Source organism: Vipera berus (assembly GCF_964194415.1).
Source record: "Vipera berus genome assembly, chromosome: 1".
NCBI lineage: Eukaryota > Metazoa > Chordata > Lepidosauria > Squamata > Viperidae > Vipera > Vipera berus.
The window spans coordinates 212,759,133-212,776,676 of record NC_138202.1 but is presented as its reverse complement, the minus strand read 5'-3'; positions in this window follow the sequence as shown (position 1 = coordinate 212,776,676).

Below are 17,544 nucleotides of genomic sequence, written 5' to 3'. Positions count from 1 at the left end.
GTCGTCTGGTTTTTCTTTCCTTCGCTCTGGCGGCCGGGGTGGCGGAATGGCGTTGATAGGAAAGTTGAAATGCGTTTCACCATTTCACCCGAGATTGTCAATATATGACAATATATTGTAGCAGAGATGGGTCAGGAGTTTTACTTCCAGATTCCCACAGTTTTGGCCTGCGCCGTCATCACCCCACTTGAAACAGCACTTTTAATCCCCACCTCCAGTGCAAGTCCGAAACGTAACACCAAATGTTCTAGGGCTTCCTGCCTGAGCAGGGGGTTGGACTAGAAGACCTCAAAGATCCCTTCCAGTTCTGTCATTCTGTTCTGTTAAGAAGCAAATGCAAACGCTTTGCAGAAACAACGCCGCCTGAAGACATCTGGAACTGCCGCCAGCTGCTGGCATTCATTTCCCTGTTTCGTGCTGGATTCCACTCTAAACGTATTTTAAAATAACCGACGACGTGTTTTAAACGCAAACGTATCATTTCGCCGTTTGCTTTTTTTAAAAAAAACGCAGATTACATGATGCCTTATAAAGCTGATTTATACTGAGATCTAAGATATAGATAAAAAGAAAATAAGCGTATTTTGGAAGAAAGGGCCACTGAAATTCATTTAGTCAAGCTAATATCTGTTTACTTCTGAGAAGATCTGGATAGGATCGGCTGTTAGACTGTAACTCTAGCATACATTTACAAGAAAGTAAATTGCACTAAGCTTCATAAAACCCACTGAATTTAAGGATGATTACTCGTCGGTGTGTGAATATTGGTTTGAAGTCTACATTCAATTACATTTATTTTTTTAGTAGAGGATTCTTATGGATACAGCCTACAGGAAAATATCTCCCAAAGACCCGAGGCTTTAGTCCTATCCGATTTATTAGAAAATAAGCTCCATTGAATCAGGAGGACTTCCTTTTGAATAAATCTAGACAGGATTGCACGGTGAGTTATTTGAGGTTGGAAGTATGTTTGAACTTACTACTCTTACCAATACTGACAGACCAAGCTACTGAAATGTAAAATGACAGCAAACGGCACTTCTTGCTAGCACTGATGACGTTACTTAGTTTGGGTAATGAAACGTCTTTCAAGAAAACAACCAAGCTCAGAGAGCACCAAGAGCTTCCTGCTCTATCTTTATAGGCGCCGATCCTAAAACGTAAATCTATTTGGAGCCCGTTGTTGTCCACCGAATTTACTCCCCCCCCCTTTTTTTTTAAAGGCAACATCTTCAGGAAACTGGCGAAAACCCGAACTGAATCAAGAGCAGTGTTTTTCCGTCCTTCTCAGCTAACCGGATCAGCCCCCGGTTCGGAGAAGGAGAGCGGAGGAATTTTCAAGGCTAGTATGTCGGGGTTACAAGAAACTTGCCCAAAGTGTTTAAAAACAAGTCGTTGTCTACCACCGCTTCTTCGGATGGCCTGCATTGCTTGTAACTGGAGCAGGCAAAAGGGAACTAGCTGTAGCAAGCAGGCTGCAGTCCTCCCCCCGCTGAATTTAGTGGGGCTTAGTCTTAAGGTAGGAATTCCGAGTGGCCTCGTAAAGGAAGAGAAGTTGCTCCGTGAAGCTCCTACTCTTCCAGGCGTATTAGGAGGCCTCGGACTGGGTTCATTTCGGTGAACGAAGTCTACTGGCTTGCCTCAGGAAGACAACGGGACCATCTTTTCTCCTCCCTGACACAAGAGAAGAAAGATAGAGGGGAATAGGATAAAAGAAGAGGAAGGGAAAGGGAAAAGGAAAAAAAGTGAAAATAGAGGAGGAAAAGAAAGAAGGAAAAAATGAAAAGGAAAATAAATGTGAGAGGAAGGAAGGAAGGATAAAAAGGGGAAAAGAAGGGCAAAAGGAAAAAGGGAAAGTTAAAAGGGGGAAAAGAAAGAGAAAGGAAGGAAGAAAGAAAGAAAGAAAGAGAAAGAAAGAAAGAGAAAGAAAGAAAGAAAGAAAGAAAGAAAGAAAGAAAGAAAGAAAGAAAGAAAGAAAGAAAGAAAGCCTTGTATTTAAAGAACCTTAAAGGAAAAACAAAGCTTCCCCACTCCCCCGCGCGCACACACACTGGGAGGCTAACCATTACATATTTAGATGTACACGTATCTCAGCGGAAATGTATCTAAATAATTATTTAGAATCTGGGCAGAAGCAAACGGGGCCTTACAAACCTCCCCTGATTCTGGAGGACAGACGAAGCACTACTTTTTGCACATTGAGGTCTCCCACCCACCCACCCGAACTAGGGGCGTTTGAGTGGCGTAAGGATTTCTCCCCGGGCATGATAGGATGGCACCTGAAGTTCTCCGGCCGGGGCGTGCGAAAACAGGAGGAGTAAATGAAGGCCGAAAGAGCACCCGGCGTGGGCAAAGATCGCGTTGCTCTCTCCCTGCTTTGAAGCGGCGGGTCCTTAAGCGAACGCAGCGGAGCAGCCTCAAAGCCCCTCCCGGTTACGTTAAGGGTCCGGACCCTCGGGGAGGATGGAAGCCCGTCCCCTGGAGAGCAGCGGGGATTTAAAAAAAGAAAAGAAAAGAAAAAAGCTCTGTAGTGTGGCTCTAACCTTGATGCTCTCGGACAAACGGGTTGGGAGGGGGAACAAGTGGCGGCTGGCGATAGGCTTTCTCCCCGTGCGAGCATATGCAAGGCGCGGGGAGGTTCGTGCGTCCCTATTGGATATAACTCTGATATCGGTGGAAAAGCAGGCAGGTTCGCTCTGGATTTGGGAGTGGAGGGTGACAGTAAATTTGAAAAGCCACCCCACCCCTCCCGATTTTGATGATCTTTTAGTCCCCCAACGTCCCTCCCTGGCTCTTTGGGAAATACTGTGGTCCCAGGTAGACGGCCGCGATCTCTGTACTGGGCAAATCACGAGTGGGCTGAATTAATCGGTGCTTTATTTCGTGAGCGACGTCGCCCGAATTTGCGGGCCAAACCGGGTCGCCGTTCGAAAAGTCGCCTGTTTAGACTTAGCCGGAGAAAAGCGGGGCCGGCAGCCAGCCACCTGAAACGCTGGCTTCGAAGCCCCGCATCCCGTTCGGTGAAACGTAACCCCTGCTCTAAGCGGACCTCAGGTAAGAACCCAAGAGGTTCAAGTGCAGGGCTGCTACGCCGGCCTTCCCAACTGCAAGGGGGGGAAAAACAACAACCTCACAACGGAATGCATGTCTAGTCCAAAAGATTTGTCCTCCCCCGCCACTCCGACTTGCGGAATAATTAATTCATTTTAGCACGCATCCCAGATCGAAACCTGGGACTGGGTGTAAGCATTTAGACCCGGGATCAGCCGTTTACACTAAGGCGTGGACCCGGGCCATACGAGAGTACAAGCGGCCCGGCGCTAGGAAGCTGCGGTCTCGACACCTAGCAACAGGTTGATGGATAATTCAGTCAGCGCCACCTCGTAAGCAGTGGGAACCATTCACTCTCTGGAAGCATGGGCAGCTGATCCACCTGGCCCTTGTTTGGGCTGTATATGGACCCCTCCCATCGAGAGAGAGAGAGAGAGAGAGAGAGAGAGAGAGAGAGAGAGGTAGAGAGAGAGAGAGGGAGAGAGAGGGAGAGGGAGAGGGAGAGGGAGAGGGAGAGGGAGAGAGAGAGAGAGAGAGAGAGAGAGAGAGAGAGAGAGGGAGGGAGAGGGAGAGGGAGAGGGAGAGGGAGAGGAGAGAGAGAGAGAGAGAGAGAGAGAGAGAGAGAGAGAGAGAGAGAGAGAGAGAGAGAGAGAGAGAGAGAGAGAGAAAGAGAGATATTCCCTGAAAAGGGAATTCCAAGGGAACACGGGCCCTGGGCCCTTCGACGAAGCTCAGCCTTCAGGTAGCAGCCGCAAAGGCGGTTTTGCTCAGGCGCTGCTGCCGCGTAAGAGATTTCCCCAAGGCCACCTGCCCGCAGCGCGATGAAAAGCCCCGTTGGCGGCTCCCAGCGCACTTTGAACTCCTCGCCCTGGATCCGGATCGGGAAGGGTCCGTGACACCTCTCCGCTCCGCTTCCCCTCCCCCCCCCCAAACCAGCTCCTTTGAGTCTACGGGATTCCCAGATTATTAGACTGGAACGTCTGTTCCGATCAATGGATACCCACCCACCCACCCACCCCCGCCACCAGCCCCGAAAGAAGATTCGTATTGATGGACACGAGGGAAAGGGAAGGGCACTGGGGACCGCCGCGCTCAATCAAATCACGATTCTGCGTTCATCGCGACCCTTCCCTCCTGGCGCTTTCGTCCTCGGCTGCCTCGTAGGGTGTAAGTCATTTAGGGAATGACTTCCTCCCTCCCTCCCTGGCTTTTTGACAGTCACCTCGGAGGAGAGGGTGAGGGCTAGTTAACCCTTGTCAACCCTGCACCAGCCTAAAGTACCCAGGGGTGGTAGCACTGCCCGTCTTTAAAGGCCGCTGGGGAGAGACATCTTTTTTTCATCGGCTTTCCAGGACTGTGGAGGCTTGTCCTTGCGGCGGTTAATCTGGAGATTGCTATCGTTCTGAAAAATTCATGAAGAAAAAAACAAACACCAGCCACCCCACAAATTCCAGGGTGTGCTTTGCTTTCTTGGATAAGTGACCTAGGAGGGTCATAACCAGGCAGAGCCGTAATCGATAAAGGTATTGTTAGCTCAGGGATGAAATGGGGGGTGGGGGGGGGGTTCCTTGGCGCTCTGTGAGCTTGTTTGTTTCCTTGCAGACTATTTGCAGATCTAGTTGGGGTAATGAAACAACCGAGTTCAGAGAGCCTCAAGGACCCCACGCAACTGTAATCCTCCTCCCCCACCCCTCTCCCAGAAGAGGAGCGCCTCAAAAATTTTCCATAGAGCAGGAACCCTCCAAGACCCTTAAAAGAACTTTTAGTGTCACTTTAGAGGAGAGGAGAAGTTAATCTTCATCCATGGGGCTGCCCTCCTTTCCTTCCCTTCTCCAGCCCAGGACCAAAGTAGCCTTCTGTTGTCTTTTAAGGATGCCAGCTTTGTAGGGATTTCCCCCACCCCTTCGACTAGGTTTGCAAGGTGTATAAAACCTGCAACTTATTGTCTGGATATCTTGGAAAGGCAGTTAGCCAATCTAGCCTGGGTGTGACCAGAAGGGAATGGCTGAAGCCAGCAGTGAATTCCTTTCCTCCTTCCCTTCCCATCGCTGTCACAGCCATATCACTCCTCACATTTAGTGCCTTCCCAGAGCCTCTGTCCTACCCATTACCTTTCCCCTCTCCATTTCTGACACTGACTCCTCTTCAGCCTCCCAGTAAGATGGGAAAGGAGCTTGTTATTTTATTTGGGGGGGGGGAATGGGCAAGAGGCCATATTAAAATTCTTCTTCGGAGTTATTTTGAAAAGAGAAAACTACCACTACTTTATTTGGAGAAACAGGGGCAGTGATTGTGTGTGTGTGTGTGTGCGCGCGCGCACACGTGTGCGCACACAGGCAAGTCCCTTCAGGTCAGTTTTTGAACCTGTCAAGTGCCCAGATTAGTCTTTGCAGTGTTTCTGCAGGATTTCAGAAGTGATTTGCCATTACCTATTTCCTAGGGTTCAGAGAGAAGGTCTGGCTTCATACCCAAGGCAGGACTAGAACTCACAGTCTCCCCCAATTTCTAACCTGGTTTTTTAACTATACAACAAACTGGCTCTCACAGCCTGTAGATATAGCAGCCTCTTGTTTCCTCCTTGCAATATCCCGAAAATTACAAGGGAGAGCTTTAAATTAAGCAAAAGTGGCTGTCAAACTTTATCACATTAGCCCTTCAAAATGAGAAATACCAAACATGAGCATGTGGAAGAGCCTCTTCATAAAAACTGAGTTATTTGAAGAAAGATAAACAAAACACAATGACACACAACAATGGGAATAAAACAGGAGAAGTCAAACTCTGTGGTCCCAAACCTTTCTACAAGATTGAACTTATCTCATCATCTTGGTATCCACGAATTTGGGAATCTGCTCTAAATAAAACAACACAAGTTAACCTTAGCTCGAAACCCTTGCAAAATGCAACAGATTTGGAATATAAGACAGACAGAGAAAAAGAAATTCGGTGTAAAGTATCCCCTTTGAGCTGGCTGGCATTTCATGATAATAAAAAGTCAGAAAATTTTGTTCTGGTTCTTTTCCTCAGAGAACCCAAAATATCACAAGATAGAACTTGATATCCCTCTCTTGAGTGTAAATGGGGAAAAAAATAAGTGCTTGGAGAAAATTGTTTAATGTTGCCAGTAATGCACAATTATATTTTACAATTACATCACAAATAATTTTAAAGGTTTTACTTGTTAAGAGGCACCATCTGGAATCTTAAACTCACAGGCCCTACTTCTGTTTAAAACCAAGAAAATGTTGGTTAAGCAGAGTTCTGCAGAAATAAATATCCACACACGCAGTGCTGACATTTGGAAGAAGCCACAGTTACGTACATGAAGTCCTATTAAAAGGGAGTTAATAAAGCCTTTACTAGAGGCTAACAACCCATTATTTTCACTCCAATTAGAGCTAAGAGAGAAACTCAGTTTCTGCAGGCTCGCGCCCTCTCCTTCTCCCTGGATAAAAAGCTGATCAGGGTCCTGTCAGAGCTCTGCATTTGCCTTGCAAGCATTCCTTTTGGCTGGGCTCCGGGCTTCCCTTCATGTTGTGACTGAATAAGTCAGCTTGTCCAAGCAGAGTAGGAAACACCACAGATTTGGCTTAGCTCTAACATGTGTGACAGTCCAGTTCGTGACATGAAATGAACCACACTGGCTAGGCAGGAAGGTTGAATAGGGTTTTTGTTGCTTCTTTGTCAGTTTTCCTGAGGTTGTCAAGTTCAGTCACTTTTCTGCTCTCGCAGAGTGGCCAGTCAGTTTTAATCCCCAGTCTTTTCCGGGTCCAAGTTAGGAGCACCATCACAGCAAGGGACTTTTGTCCTAACTGAGGCTATTTCTGCCCTGGATATTCCCTTATATGAGTTTAGTTTGAGAGATTGGAAGTAAAAATCCAGGCAGCCAAGCCCAGCTCAGAATAGCTAAAACAGAACCTTGAAGTCACACTATCTGCATTTCTGTTGCAAACGAACTGTCTGGCGAATGCTTGGTGATATACTGGGGAAAAAAGTAGCAGCAAAGACAGAAAAAAAAACAAAACAAAAACCCAGCCACGTTTGCCTTCCATAGTAAATACACATAGTAGTTGGAGTAATTTTATCCCAATGTCCCTCTAACTGCTGCAGGGCCATGCCACAGTAGCTGTTTTCAAATCATAGGTCCTTGTGACGTGTCCTCCTCCTTCAGCCCACTTCAGAAGCAGTTTAAAGTTGATTTGAATTTTAAAGTCGTATTTCCTCTTCTCTCAGTGCTATTTTTTTGCCATGGACATTTTGCCTATGGCCAGTGCTTTTTTTGTAAAAGAAAAAGGTGCCGGAACTCACACATGTCATACAACCTGCCTTGCCTACCCTACAAGGTTCCATCCAAAAAAGGTGCCGGAACTCCGTTCTGAGCGTTCTGTGAGAAAAAAAGCCCTGCCTATGGCACATTTTGTTACAAATGGTCAGGAAGGACAGAAAGCTCTTCCTTCCTTGGGAAGGAAGTCACTGGCCAGGGACCTCTGCACCAAGGGTGGCTTGGGCTGCAAGAGAACCTGGACAGCTGCTGCCCGCTTTTGAGGGGTATTTTCAGCTCCTTAGACTCAGAGGGATGTTATAAAACCCAAGCCCTTTACTGACTCAAGTCCTTCCATTTCCTCATTCCTCTAGGCCAGGGGTAGGCAACCTTGGCTCTTTTATGACTCGTGGACTTCAACTCCCAGAATTCCTGAGCCAGCATGGCTCAGCTTGGAATCCTCTCCCTTTTCCCTCAGCGTGGCTGGCTCAGGAACTCTGGGAGTTGAAGTCCACGAGTCATAAAAGAGCCAAGGTTGCCTACCCCTGGTCCAGGATACGAGGGGTCTGTAATATTTTCTCAGCCCTCTTTCTGGCTTATGCATTATACAGGCCCTCAGTGGAAAGCAGGCTGGTTGCACTTATTTTCCTGCAGTCCCAACTATCTGTTGGAGCCTGTAACTCTCCTGTTTGGATACAATATTCAAAGTTGTTCAGGTAGGAGAGATTCAAATGGAGCAATTCCTTCCCATAAGTAGAGTCTATGCTTCCAACGGCTGACTTTTTAGCAGTAGTCTCACACTGTTGATTCATGTTAAACATGCTCAACAAGTTTACCTAGGTCTTTTACATACAATGCTGCCAAGCCAGGTTTTTCCCCATTCTATACAAGTGTCTGATTTTTTTTCCCTACTCAGGTGCAAAATTTTTACATTTCTCCCTGTTTTATTCCATCCTATTCATTTTAGGCAACAGCTCAAGCCTGCTTAGATTTTTTTGTAATCTCTCTCCTATAAAATATTAGCAAATCTCTCAACTTAGTGTTCTTTCAACTCCCTGATCCAAGTCATTGACAAAATATTCATGCACAAGGCCTAGGACAGCAAACTGTGACTGTTCCCTCAATGCAATCAATACAATACCACACAACACAGCCCCTCAGTCTTTACCTGTGGTCATTCAGCCACCCATCAGCCCATCTAACAGTAATATAATCTAGACCAGATTTGGCCATTTTAGGAAAGGGAAAAATATAAGGCTTTCTGTCAAAAGTTTGGCAAGGTTTAACAGAACAGTTGCAAGTAAGTATTAATGCTTTCTGAGAATAATGTAAAAAAAAAACAGAAGCGTACTTGCAAGGAAAGAAAACTTTCAGAAATTCAGAAGATACTTTTGTATGCTTAGAAGCCTGGAAGGGAATGTATTGTATTCATTATTTAATGTTCAGTTCTAACTTATTCACTATCAAAGGCTTTCCCTGCTTCTGAGTTAAAGTATCCACCCACCCTTAACTCATCCCAAAACAATGCTGGTATGACCTTTGATGTCCTGATTGCCAATTCCTATCCTATTTCTATTGTCACTGTTCTGAGTCACTGGGTCCCTCTTCCTCATGGCCAGATATCCTCCAGTCTTTGGGCTGAAAGAAAAAAAATATGTGGATATAAAATTTATTGCCCCAATAGCCAAGTCTTCTTCTGCCTCAGGAACATGGCTGGCAAAAGTGCTATATTATCATTTTAATGCAGGACAACTTGCATGAACAGGTTTTAAACAGGACAACTAACAACCGATAGGTTCCCTCAGCCTTGTTCCCCTTCCAGCCAAGCAAACACATCTCCAGGAGGAAAAGCTAATGTTTGCTTTCCCTAATGTATGGCAAATGCAGGCTGACATCTTGAATGGCCCGGATAGCAGGACACATAATTGAACATTGCTAGAAGGTATGTCCAAAAGTAGCCAAGCTGACCCAATTGCAGACGGAAGAGAGAATATGGGGTGAAATAGAGAAATTCCCAATTATTGGTATTCTTAGTCGTAACAGTAATACTGTTAGAAAAGCAAAAGAAGCAGCAATAAGTACAAAGACAGTCGTATAGCTGGGAGAGCCACCAGTTCATCAAAGATCACCTGGTCCTGGGCAAAGATGACTCTGCCTCCTTAAGATTCCCCCCACCTGCCAGGATCTGTCCTCCCACCTGCTAGGAAATCACTAGACAGCAGCTTCACCACCTTGGCTTTGCCATCATAGTGGCTTACCCTGCTCTGTGCTCCTAGGTCAGGGATGGCAACCTTGGCTCTTTTATGACTCCTGGACTCGTGACTCAGCTATGCTGAGTCAGGAATTCTGGGAGTTGAAGTCCACGAGTCATAAAAGAGCCAAGGTTGCCTACCCCTGTCCTAGACCATAAACAGTTTCAACTCCTCCCCTCAGGACACTGCTATATGATATTGCATGTGAAAACCACTAGACACAGGGGTAGTTTTCCCCCACCACCACAATGCCGTCTCTCTGCTGAATAGCTAATTCCCACAGCACTGTCTTTGGATGCCGAAAGATATTTACCCATGTAATAGGGCTGTATTGCTATTATCCTTCTCATTTTCTCATTTTTCTTGTCTTCTCATATTTTCTATTACCTTCTCCTATCGGCATCTTAAGGGACGCGGTGGCTCAGTGGGTTAGGACGCTGAACTTGTCTATCAGAAGGTCGGCAGTTTGGCGGGTCGAATCCTGAGTGCCGCGTAACAGAGTGAGTGCCTGTTAATCGTCCCAGCTTCTGCCAACCTAGCAGTTTGAAAGCACGTAAAAAGTGCAAGTAGAAAAATAGGTACCACTACGGTGGGAAGGTAACAGCGTTCCGTGCACCTTTGGCGTCTAGTCATGCTGGCCACATGACCACGGAGACGTCCTCGGACAAGCGCTGGCTCTTCGGCCTTGAAACAGAGATGAGCACTGGCCCCTAGAGTTGGAAACGACTAGCACGCATGTGCGGGGGAACCTTTACCTTTACCTTTATTGGCATCTTATGATTTATTACTTCGTTGTTTGTATCTCATGATTTATGATTTATCGCCTTGTTCTTTGTATGTACACAGAGAGCTTATGTATGTACACTGACAGCTTATGTTTATATGCACACTGTATATTTGTATCTACACTGAGAGTTTATGCCCCAGAGACAAATTCCTTGTGTGTCCAATCACAATTGGCCAATAAAGAATTCTATTCTATTCTAGTTCTGGGCATCACCGCTCAAAAAGGATAGTAAATTAAAATGATCTCAGATGTGAGCTATCAAGATGAGGAATCTGAAATTTACAACACTTAGAAACTAAGCATGTATAACCAACAAAAAAAGGCAACAGAGGGAAGAAATGTTCAAATATCTAAAATCTTGTTACATTATTTCCTGTTGCACAGATGGAATGATAACAACTGACAGCTAGAATTACAAGGAAGTGTGTTAACGTTTGATGCAAGAAATAAGAGAAAAGTGCAAACAGGTTGCCTCAACAGAAGAATCCATATACCTGATCTAGACCAACGTTTCTCAGCCTAGACTTCGGTACCCAGAATCCCCCAGTCAGCAATGAAGACTTAAACTCTTAAAAGATCCCAAAGCTGAGAAACACTGATTCAGACAGAAGCAGACCATCACCATGACCAAAAGTGGAGGAATCCCTTGAAATCAGGGAATGGATTTCTTACATTGGCTTTAAGGTTTCAGACAGTGCAGAAAAATTGAAAGGCAACATCATGACAACATGGCATACATACAAAAATGGTTAATAAGAGCCATGGTGGCACAGTGGTTAGAATGTAGTATCACAGGCTAACTCTGCCCACAGTCAGGAATTCGATCCTGACCGGCTCAAGGTTGACTCACCTTTCCATCCTTCTGAGATCAGTAAAATGAGGACCCAGATTGTTGAGGGCAATATGCTGACTCTGTAGACCGCTTGGAGAGGGTTGTAAAGCACAGTGAAGCAGTATATAAGTCTAAGTGCTATTGCTCTTCACAAGCGATGTGCAACAACTGACGGCGGTGATGCTCATGATGAACACATACAGACACTCCAAAGCAGGGGTTCCCAACCTTGGCAATTTCCAGACACATGGATTTTAACTGCTAGAATTCCCACAGCACAGACTTGCTGAGAATTCTGGGAGTCGAAGTCCGTTCACCTTTCGCTTGCCAAGGTTGGGAAACACCGGCTCCAAAGGAAAACCAGAGCATGCGAACAAAAGCACACGGAATACCTCGAACGAGGCCAAACTTACGGGCTGCTTAACCCAGCAGCCTTCACCGATGACCTCTCAACTTACCAATCCGAAGTTTTGCACCTGGGAGTTGTGGTCCTCGGGAAGGCGCCGAGTTGGGAGACTCCGGCTGCCCTCATACCCTTTGCCGCGCGAGGGGGGGGGCGAGCGGCGGGAAAATGGCAGCGGCATCGCAACTGGCGCGCGCGCGCGCGTGTGTGTGTGTGTGTGTGTGTGTGTGTGGGGAGGGGGGAAGAAAGGCCAGGAGCAGGTGGGCGGAGTTGCCGGGTCAGAAGTAAGTCCGAGGGGAAGCTCCGTGCCAAGTTGGAGCTTCGCCTAGCGTGGCAGACGGGCGCCGTCCCTGCAGTTTTCTTGGCAAGGTTTCACAAGCCTTGTTTGCCATTGCCTCCTTCCTAGGGCCGCGAGAAAGTGACTGGCCCAGAGCCTTCGCTCCTTGGACGCTTAACGGCACGCGAGAACCCGCGGCGAGAGTGAAAGCGGCTCGGCGGAGTTGGAGGCGGCTTAAACCCTTAAAACCGAGGCGTGGTCGGATCTGGAAAAGAGGCAACCTCCGTGGTTTCGGAGGCCGCCTGGCTTGGGTTTCCTTCCAAGCTCTCGGCCCATCGGCGCCCTCCTGCTCCCCTGCAGTCTCCTCCGGTCTCTTCGGAGAAGAAGAGGCTGCGTTGCTTTGGGGCGACCGTCGGAGAGGCGGACGGTCCTCTGGGGCCGTCGGCACTCAAATCCCCACTAAAGCCGTGGCGCTCCTGAAGCGATCCTGGGGATCCGCTGTTATCTATCCTATTTGGTACAGTTACAGAGGTGGGGGAGAGTAGGACGACCGACGGTAACTACTACTTGTGTTACAGAGGTGGGGGAGTGTAGGGCAGATGGTTTGCCTCGTGGAGCTCTTTGGAAAACGGTTTTCATTTTCTCTCCTCTCCCGTTAGGTCATGCCCGACTCTCGGAGGACAAGTCCCTGCAGTTTTCTTGGCAAGGTTTCACAAGCCTTGTTTGCCATTGCCTCCTTCCTAGGGCCGCGAGAAAGTGACTGGCCCGGAGCCACCCAGCTGGTTTTGGACCTGCCGCTGCACTAGAACTCAAGCTGGTTTCTCTAACCCAGGGGTAGGCAACCTCGGCTCTTTTATGACTCATGGACTTCAACTCCCAGAATTCCTCAGTCAGCTATGCTGACTGAGGAATTCTGGGAGTTGAAGTCCATGAGTCATAAAAGAGCCGAGGTTGCCTTCCCCTGCTCTAACCTGATACCTTAACCGTCACAACCAAACTGGCTCTCATAGATTTTCATTAAGGCCATGTATAACCTGGAGGTGCAAGCCCCCCCTGATGTTTGTACCAACCCTATGAAGTAGCTGGGCTGAGAGATGGTGAGAGGTAGAAGTCAGCCAGGGAGCTTTGATGGCTCAAGTGAGCTTGTACTTGAACCTACCTAATTCAACTCCTTCTCCCATAGACCGCTGCCTGGTCTTTTTTGTCTTCTAAATACAATCAGTAGAATAAATGAGGCTGAATATATCCCTGAATGAAGGATTGCTTCATCCATCTCTTCCTCTTTTCATTATTATGACAGTATTAAAAATGCATATAGATCCACTCTAGATATTATCAGTCCCTAGTTTATTGTCACAACTACCACCTACATTGGTTGAGAAAGATGGGAATCATGGTGCCATTATCCTCAAGGATACAGATTGGGGAATATATCCCAAGTTCTGTCAATGGTTGTATCCAGGGCTTTTTTTTGTCATAGAACGCTCAGAATGGAGTTCCGGCACCTTTTTTGGATGAAACCTTGTAGGGTAGGCAAGGCGGGTTGTATGACGTGTGAGTTCCGGCACCTTTTTGTTTTACAAAAAAAGCACTGGTTGTATCCTAACTATTTTACACAATACACTTGCAACTCTGACATCTGTGAGATAGAAAATAGAGATCACGGCACCAGGCTAGAAGCCAAGAGACTGTGAATTCTACATTTGGCTACAATCTTCTCTATCTTGGTGTTCTGGTGATATATTTTTGACTGCAATTCCCAGCATTTTCAGCCATTAACAAACAAGCTGAAAATTAGAAGCAAATCAGAAGCTTTTTGAACTCAAGGAAACTAGCTCTTGCACAAATGTTTAAGACTTACTCCTTAGATACTTTGTTCTCAAAACCTGGGGCATTGCTTTAGGATAAATGGTTTGAGTTTTTCATTTTGCTGCCACATGGTTCTAGCTGAGGTTACAGTGGCACCATAATGGTTCACATGGCTCCTGTTAAATCCTATATATTTGGAAAATTATGTCAGCTACAATGTTAATTTCAAACTTGGGATCCAGAAAGCTATCCTTCCTTCCCTCCTCCCTCCCTGCTTTTGCTTATATATTACAAGAAGCCTGTGCTGTAACTGGAACACAGTGCAGTATGTTTTAGAGTTCCTGGTTTAATGGATATGAAATATAAATTACAACAAAGAAATAATAAAAGACAAAACATTACCTTGAATTAAATCTGAAGTTTTGTTTTTTCCCAAACTTCATCCTATAAACCTCACTTTTGTCTAATTGGTTTTTTTTAAAGGAGTTTCTTTGCTAATAAGTCTTGTTTGCTAATAAATTATCCATAATATGACCAGGATCCCTTTGAGTATTTGAGATCAAAATGGTTGTACTATTAGGCTGCTGTGCAATAGTATGAATATGCATGAGTTGTTTTTTTTAAGACTGCAGATGCTTTGCATACTGATTTGGGGTTCTTTTCTCCAAGTTCTTGTTCAGCTGTCAAATAATCTAAGGATTTAGATGTCCCTAAGCAGCCATTTATATGATGGATTGTAATGACTCTGTAGTTTCTCTGGAGCCATTACGGTTGATCAGGTCAAATACCAGCTTTTCAAAATGTCTTTAAACCAAAGGGCAGCAATGATGCATTTTAAATTGTTGCTGAATTCACCCCACCCAGTTAGCTGTGTAAAGCTTTTATGGGATCAAATCAGTCTAAGAGCACAACTTTCCCCAAAGGCTGAGTTACTGAGACATTTCACTGGGTTCAATTGAGCCAGGTGAATGTGTACAAAATTGCCACCTTAGGTTGCAGTCAGACAACTTGGCTACCATTGAACTAACTGGTCAGCTCTTTATTTCCAATCTGGAGGAGATTTAATAAGGGGTCTCTTACCAGCCTCTGTTCTAGTCTTTTCCAACTTTTCCAAAGGGGTTGTTAGACAAAAGCTATAGTAATAAGGGAGGAGCTGTAGATGCAAATGAGCCAAGATCCTCCCACCCACCCACTCACCCACCATGCCTCACTCTTCCACTGAGCCAGTGTTTGCTTATTTCATGGCTTCCATGAAGTGTTCAGTTGGAGGTTCTCCTATTGGGCAAGATACACCTGAAATGGCTCCTTCAGTCATTCCCTTAACAGATCCAGCCAAAAGGGAGATCATTAACGCTGCCTTTATAGCCACATATTACATTAAGGATCTCAAAAGCAATGCAAATTATACTTCCCATCCTCGTTTTATCTTGAAAGTATAAAGAATTTAATCTGGCTCAAGATCACTCAGCAACTTCATGGCTCAGCCAGACATTTAACCTTGAGGTCTTTGCAACCCATACCTAATACTCAATCTTACTGCACAGTTGGTGAACTAACAGGTGGAGGGGGTGAGGTTTATTGGTGGTAACTGAGATGGGAGGATGAGGGATAATAAGTTTAAAATCAATTAAGACAAGACAGAGCTGCTATTGGTAAATAGAAAGTGGACCCTGGAATTTTGTTCAGCCTGTTGTGAATGAGATTGTATTTTTTCTGAAAAAAATACAAGGAGAATTTCTCGATCCTCAGCTGTCACAGTGATAATTAGTGCTAGCATAATTGCACCTGGAGTGCTAGCTATGATTTTTCTTCAGCCAGTCAGAATGGGTGCAGGTAATCCACAACTTACGACCAAAATTGATCCCAAAATTTATGTTGCTAAGTGAGAAATTTGTTGAGTTTTGCCCCATTTTATGACCTTTCTTGCCACATTTGTTAAGTGAATCACTGCCGTTGTTAAATTAGTAGCGTGGTTGTTAAGTAAATCTGGCTTCCACATTGACTTTGTTTGTCAGAAAGTTGCAAAAGGGGATCACATGACCCCGGGACACTGCAGCCATCATAAATATGAGTCAGTTGCCAAGTGTCTGAACTTTGATCACATGATCGTGGGGATGCTGCAACGGTCATAAGTGTAAAAAATGGTCATAACTCACTTTTCTTAGTGCTGTAGTAACTCTGAAAGGTCACTGACTGAACTGTTGTAAGTTGAGGACTACCTGTATTATGTCTTGGTTAGTGGAATGGAATCATGAAAAGTATTAACTAGTTCAGGGGTAGGCAACCTTGGCTCTTTTATGACTCGTGGACTTGAACTCCCAGAATTCCTGAGCCTGCTGGCTCAGGAATTCTGGGAGTTCAAGCCCATGAGTCATAAAAGAGCCAAGGTTGCCTACTGAACTAGTGCAAAATGAAATGGTGCAAACCACAGGATCACAATGCCCATGCAACATTGACCTTTGAACCCTAAGCAACTTGGGACCTAACTATTGAAGGCTATTTCATGACAAGTCTTACCAGCTATTAAGATCTGTACTCAATGTTCTTCTGAAGATAGCCTTACTGTTGGAAACTTAAATTTACAGCACATTGAAAAAAAGGCTTCTCCGACATTGCTCTTAAGCTGTGGAATGTGCTCTCTTGAGAGCTGCCTGTTGCTCCGCCTCCTCTCAGCATTTAGAGAATCTGAAAAAAATACATGACTTTTGCCAAACCTTTAAGTGTATTCATTAATGTTAGCATTAATTTAATTGTTAAGTTTAATTTAATTAATTTAACTTTTCATATTCTGTTCTGGTTCTTGTTAGCCATCACTGAGTGTTTGCTGAAGTAGAAAAATAAGATATAACTTTATTTTTTTTAATCTCCTTAATTCTAAAGAGAGATTAACTGAGTAGAAAAAGGAATGAATACGCTCCTGGAAGCAGGCTTGAAATCTGTTCATTGCCTAGCAAAAAAGGTAAACATATCTAGTTTTCATTTCCTAGTCACGCATATCAAAGGCCCATATAGTAATATTATTCCAAGTTGCAGAAAGAGTTGTATTAGCTTGACGAATGATAACAAACTGTCAGCAAACCTTATTTTTCTTTTGAACGTAGGATGGCAATGTAAGACAGCTCTATCTTATATCTTACAGCAGATCGCAGAGAAACAAGATTTGCTGAGGTCAAATGAATTTACGTGAATCCAAATGTATACGTTTCTTATTCTAAATGGGGAACAGAGCCAGTTTGATGTAATGGTTCAGGCATCAAGTTAGAAATCGGGGACCTTGAGCTCTAGGCGAAACTTAGCCATGAAAGCCAGATGGAAGCTCTTGGGCCAATCACTCTCTCTCAGTCCTGGGAAGAAGGCAATGGCAAATTAATTCTGAAAAAACTTGACAAGAAAGCTGCAAGGACTTGTCCAGGCAGTCTCTGAGAATTGGACACGATTGAATGTACCGTGTTTCTCCGAAAATATGACCTAACCGGAAAATAAGCCCTAGCATAATTTTTCAGGATGCTCATAATATAATCCCCCCGCCCCCAAGACTGAGTGGCTGTGCATACCGGCATCTCGGACTAACCAGTCCATTCCATCATTAATGATGGGGGGTGAGGTGTTACCCCCCCCCCGTCGATAGGGCTCACAACTTGGGCGTCCTCCTGGATTTGCGGCTCAGTTTTGAAGACCATATAGGAGCCATGACCAGGGGGCCCTTTGCCCAGGTTCGCCTGGTACGCCAGTTGCGGCCCTACCTGGACCGAGATGCCCTGTGCACAGTCACTCATGCGCTCGTGACCTCCTGATTGGACTACTGCAACGCTCTCTACATGGGGCTGCCCTTGAGGACCACTCGGAGGGTTCAGCTGGTGCAGAATGCAGCC